Genomic DNA, 6602 nt, shown 5'->3' on the forward strand with positions numbered 1-6602 from the left:
GTGGCTAAAAATTATGAAATTAATGGTGTTTATTGAATTTCTAGTGGCTAAAAATTATGAAAAATTGTTATTCACAAAAAACAATGCATATTTAATGAGTTTTCTTAATATATGTGAAAAGTCTAGAATATGCATCTTTTAAAAACAGAGGGAATAGTAAACAAAAAAAGTTGCCTTGCATTAAATTTAGGAAATACTATTTCTTCCGTTTCATAATGTTACATGTTTTGAAAAAATAATTTGTTTCAAAATGATTTTTTTTTTTTTTGTATTTTCAATGCATGTTTTATCAATTAGTAATGATTAATTGCAACTTTCAAAAAAACTTAATTGTACTTATTGGTTTCTTATTGGTTTTTTATTGGTTTAATATTATGGAAAAAGATAATCACAAAAATATGCATATATAAATGTGATTTTATATGTTTTATTAATATGTGTGAAAAATATGAAATATATGTACTAGTATTATTTTGAAACAGATGGATTATTAAACTTCTCTATATATTAAGGGTTATATCATACAAGTATTGTATACTCTTATATATGAATGTATAGACATTATGTAATAAATAATAGGGTCGACTACTTATTTTCCCACGAGAAGTTGTATAGTATTATATGTCTCCGAAACTATTGCATCTACCTATATCTCCCAAAGAATAAAGTTTAAGTCCTATTCCCTCCCCCCTCGAATATATCGAAACCTATTTCTCCTCAACCATCGAATTAGACGGTTTAATAATGAAATTCGACCTATGATCTAAACCAGAGCCGGAATAAACGAAAACACAGTAAAATTAAGCAGACCAAAACCCGGCCCGTTAAAACGTGAAAGCTCTCTCTACAAAACTCCAAATCGCGAAAATCAGTATTAACCATAAATTTGGAAATCGTCTGGGGTGATGGCTGGAGGTCGGAGCAACACGTCTGGAGAGTTGAGGGGATCATCGTCCGGTCGTCGACCCCCAAAGGTGGTGGAAGATTTTTTGGTGTTCCAAAGAAATGTTGGTGTGGTGAGCTAATGGTGACGTTGACGTCCAATTCCAACCAGAATCCATACCGGAGATACTTGCGGTGTTCATTTGTGGCAGAGAATAGGGTAACGTAGGATTTTAGGTTTTGATAGATTAATCTCAGGTTTGTTTTTTGTTTAACGTGGTTGGGACTTTAATCGGGTTATAATTAGTTTTATATGGATCTGAATTGGATCTTATTTGGTTAACTATCAACTTTAAGTAGTTTACGACTCAACTTAAAACAGTAAACCAATATTAAACCGTCTAATTTGATGGTTGAGGGGAAATAGGTTTCGATCTATATATTCAGGGAGAAATAAGAATGAAACTTTGTTCTCAGGAAAATATAGATAGAGATAATAGCTTCGGAGACATATAACACTAGACACGATAGTTCTTGTGGGGAAATAGGTACTCGACCCTAGATAATATAGAAACCTCGATACATATTATATACATATATTTTTACCCAAAAAATATTATATACATATATTGGCTAAAATTGGTGGTAGACGTACCTGAACAATACATTTTAGTTTTAGTCTTTTAGACTATATGTAAAAATATTTATAATTTATTTGGTTATGCACTAAGTTATATTGTTTTTTTTGGTGTAAGTTGTATTGTTGCTGCATTACGTATGTATTTTTTGCTCGTGTCTATACATGGACATTACATTAGGTTTTTTGGACACTAGCAGCTTTCTCCACAAGAAGCTGGGCCTCAAGTCCCCATGCAATCTCTGGCCCAGTACTGAAGCGCATGTACTCCCAACCAACTATGTTACTTCGGAAGCTTCAGTCTCCTTTTATCTCCAATCTACGCCATCTCGGGTATCCACCAGATCGAAATCTGGAACCGCCATCCCGCCTCTGCACCGGCCCAAACCTCATCTCAAACCGTCGCCTCGCTAAAGTTTTTGATTGGGTTTTTGTGCGGATCTGTTTGGGCCTGACCCATAGTCTTGATCCAAAGAGTCTATTATCAAAGTTTCTCGAGCCGTCGCGACTTAACAGACAAATTTGCTGCTCCACTGTCCCCATACTGGCTGTACCGTCGACGACTCTGCGTGTAGTCCTACTCCGGCAGTCTCCCCGTATCTCACTCCAATGCCATCCAATTTCAGCATTTCCCGACTCTGTCAGTTGCAATCTTTCAGGGACTGTACCGTCGACGACTATGTGTGTAGTCCGACTCCGGTAGCCTCTCCGCACCTCACGGCAGCGTCGGAAGATCCAAGCATTTTCATAGACGGTTTTCAACCGCTCTCGAAATCCATTGGTTGGGCTATTCAACGTCGATTTCGACTTCTTTGTGTTCTTTCGAACGCGGGCTTTAGGACTACAAGTGAAGACTTTCTACGGGTTTCTTCTCTCCTTAGCCACTTTTATCTTTCGTTATGCTTTAGTTATGTTAGCTTATCAGCTTATCATCGAGAATTTCTCCGGTTGTAATCGACTTTGCCCATCGGGTCTTTAATTTTTAATATAAGCATTGGTTGTTCAAAAAAAAAAAAGTAGCTTTCTCTTTTTTTTTCGTAGCAACAATCTTGGTTTTAACTAATATAAAATGTATATATCTTATATATATAAAATAGGTTTGTGCTCTACGCACAGCCTTCCACGTCACCAAAAAAGAAAGGGATTGTTTTGACACGTGGCATAAGTAAAAGCGATATGGTACCTACCGTATTTTCTGGCCGTCAAACCTTTTCTTTTGTTCATCTCACGGGAGAGAATAGTATTGAGGTGTTACACCTTCCCGACCTTTCACCTCTCTCCTCATCCACCATGAAACCCTAACATTCACTGCCCTTTCAATTCTCAGATGTAACTGATGCCTTCCATCACCATGTTTCATCAAAGCTTTTCATTACTGTAACAATCAAAACACATTCCGTCTCTTCAATTCCCCTCCTTTCTCCTATATATATTTCAGAGGCTTCTCCCTCTTGACCCACACCCAAATGAGAAGCTGAAAAAACCCAGATGATTGCATGGCAAAGAATTCCCAGATCCTCCGCAACGGCACATTCATCAACGGCTCCGATTATTCTCTTTCTCAACGACATTCTTCCCCTAATTGGTCTTGAGATGATGTTGATGAGAAGAGGAAGAGAGGAGCTGATGATGCTGATTCATAGAAAAAACCGATCTGCTTCTGCTTCTGCTTCTGCGCTCTAAGCTTATCTCTCAGGTACCCTTTTAACCTTCTTTTGAATATAATTTTGTCCCATTGAATACACGTTTGAATCATTGACTGAAAAAATGGTTCTTTGTAGTGATTGTTTCGTGATGAGCGTTTGATTTGATGAAATCCGCTTCTGCTCGGTGGTTTGTCAATTGTTATAATTGTCTTAGAAAAACAAATTTCTAATTCTCTCTGCATTTATTGACAGCTGTTTTGATAGCTCAAGTCCACAATTGGAGTTTTGTTTGGATTTTCAGTGGAGTTTACACAATTAGTTTCTTTCTCTGAAGGTTGTGGTCACTGTATCAGAAACAAATCCTCTAATCATATACCTCATGAACGTTGAGAAGCTTCTCGAGTCAGAAAGATTCTACAATTTGTTCCAGATTCTAATGAACAAGATCTCTGGTCCTGTCTTGATTCTTGGCTCAAGGGTATTAGTACCTGAAGATGATTTCCAAGAAGTAGATGAAGAGGTCTCCGCTCTCTTTCCTTACAACATCGAAATCAGACCACATGAGGATGAATCCCAGCTTTCGAGCTGGAAGAATCGCTTAGAAGATGACATGAAGATGGTTCAGTTTCAAGACAACAAGAACCAAAGTATCCCTCGTGAACCTCAATATCATTGCATCTTTGCAGGGATATAAGCGTGTGCGTTAGCATGTTTGACGCCTTAGCTCTTGCATGCCATAACAAATACGAAAGCTACAGGTCTGAGCCAAAAATTGTGGTGGCCACCAGCATAAATCCGACACTATTGATCGCATCAAGAAACGTGTTCAGGAGAGAGAATGCATCACTCATGTTCAACAAAGGTAACAAATTACTTCTTTTACTTCGAAAAAAATGAACTGTTAGGGAAGTCTCTTGAGCTTTTTTGTAACTCTTAAGTTCTTGTCTCAGGTCGTTGGAGTTGTTTCCGGTTAACTCTTACTGCAAAACATCTTTTCATATCTTGGTGACTTAGAAAATTGCATCTCCTTCCTAATGTGTTTTTTTTTTGTGTTTGTGCCATCAATTAGTTGATTATACTCTGTTTGCAAGCTTATAATCTATGCAGTTACATGTAACATTGATTCTTAGAGTTTTTTTTTTTTTTTGCAGGCTCAACTACGCCCGTAAAAAGCTAGCTGATGACAAGACGACAAAAGACTACAACATAGAGGGAGGCTCTGTTCTGCATCTTGTTCTTGCTCTTAGTGGTGGTGTTGATGTTCTGTGGGTAGTAACTCATTCTCTTATCTATGTCTAGGGATTCTTTTCTTTCTATGATTAAAAAGTGATGCGATTTGGATTTGATGCTTTGCTATTTCATTGGGTTTAGAATCAGTGTACCAATAATTTGTCCAATATAGATGATATGTAACTGCAGTGTTCCAAAAAAAAAAAAGATGATATGTAACTGCATGTTTTTCTGTGTGTTTGGTTAGTTTGATGAATAACACATAAAAACAACAGAAGATGGGACAGAAACTACGAATTTGGCTGGAACCAGGCCACTGAGATTATTACTGAGTAGAAAGATGATACATATAAAAATTGACAGAACTATAGTATATACACGATTACATTCATTTGATTTAAAGATAGATAGTCTTATGTAAACAAGATCAATGATATAGAATTTTGTATTTTTATAAACCGTGTGTATCCTTAAACACCACCAAGTGAAACTGAACAAAATATTTTACTAGAGAAGCATTTATTCATCTTATAAGTACCTCCACATGAAAAGTGAAAGTTGATATTCAAATGTTAAGCTTTATAAGAATAAACATTGGGGAAAGAATCAGATTTGTATCTCCATATAAATACTTATATGTCAGGTAGAATCAAAAACCTGACCCAAAACGCCAAGAACACACAATCAGTTATATGTCAAGTAGAATCAAACACACCCGAAACGCCAATAACACACAATCAATCAAATAAAGAAGGTAGAAACCTAGACATCAAGATCGATGGGTTTGATGGTGGTTATATCTCTTCCTCTGATTTTCTTCTGTCTTCTTCTTGGATTCGGCTGCTATTTCCTCGGCAAATCTAGGATTCTGCAATCCAAACAATATTAACAGGCGATGCCAATGTTATCTCTATAAACAAATGACTAAACTTTATTTGGTATGTGGTCAATTGTCTTTTATCTTAAGCTAATACTTAAAAATCCAACAACTTTTATGTACAATAACAACAACAATTATTTCTAAAATTATGTTGGACACAAAAAAAAACGATATCTCTTTCACGAAATCTATTTGCAAATCTCCTTAGACTCAAACATTTCCATTAACATCACATTTATACAATATTTTTGTATTCACACTATTATCAAATACAACAAACACATTTCATAAAATACAATGTCAGCAAATCGAAATACACATGTGAATAACACAAATATCAAACACTCACACAAGATAATCACAGAACAAACACATGCATTTACATGTTTTCTTTTTGGAACATCAACTTTACTTTAAGTTTAAGTTCAACTATATTTATTTTAGTGCAATTGTTAGCTATTTATTTTATTTGATTGAATCGATAAGTGAAACAACTTATGTTATTCCTCTTTGATCTAAGCAACTTCAAAACAAAGTAATACACTACTGTCAATAACCACTATTAAAAAACAATTTTGAACTCAAAACATACGAACCCGGCGCTACTCACTAGTGTATATATATATATATATGTTTGATGATATAAGGAGGAAAATAAGTACATTAAGACCTTTAAAACGAAAAAATAAATGCACAACAACAGTCCAAACAGATGTTTCCATATATGCCATAATCTCCCATGTAATTTTAAATCGAAGATACCCGCAACATATAACACATTGGCCGGACATGTTCAAATTTCGAATCTTGTACATATATAAAATTCCTGTTTAAATCTTCAATATTACAGCTGGAGATTTAATTGGTTTTTGTTTAATGGATTATATTTGTACACAGATAAACACATGTATTGTTGACAAACACAAAAGGAAAGACTTTTTGGTCTCTCAAAAAGGAGTTCTTCGAAAAACACCTTTTTCTCGTTCCCATTTTCGAGAATAATTACAATTATCACACAGGGAAGAGGGTTTAAAATTTGAAGGAGATTGTGTTTCAAAAAAAAAAAAAGAAGGAGATTTTCTGACTGTTGTTAACTTTTTCGTGATATGAACTGGCAGATTTAGTTTTAATAAGTGTGGAATTTTGTGCTGGATTCGTTCTTTATTGACTACACGTCTACCGTCTTAATATTGTAATTCTTTAATTAAAAGAATAAATGTATAACTAATCCTGTCAATAATCAATATCACCACAAAATACAAATGAAAAAGACGCGGTGATAATAAATATAAATAACATTAGAATAAAAGAAAAATTATTGACAGGA

General features: G+C 35.0%; 1 long non-coding RNA gene across 2 annotated transcripts; it reads left to right on the forward strand.

Annotated features, from left to right (window-relative positions):
• Positions 1-2733: 2733 nt before the first annotated feature.
• On the forward strand, positions 2734-4508 carry LOC106310616. Of its 2 annotated transcripts, none has more exons than XR_001263826.1 (3): positions 2734-3215; positions 3418-4027; positions 4116-4508. It is a non-coding gene; the product is annotated as an uncharacterized LOC106310616 (long non-coding RNA). The 2 variants fall into 2 exon arrangements; XR_001263827.1 differs by having other exon boundaries at positions 4317-4508.
• The last annotated feature ends 2094 nt before the right edge of the window (positions 4509-6602 follow it).

This window comes from Brassica oleracea, chromosome C8 (genome assembly GCF_000695525.1).
Source record: "Brassica oleracea var. oleracea cultivar TO1000 chromosome C8, BOL, whole genome shotgun sequence".
NCBI lineage: Eukaryota > Viridiplantae > Streptophyta > Magnoliopsida > Brassicales > Brassicaceae > Brassica > Brassica oleracea.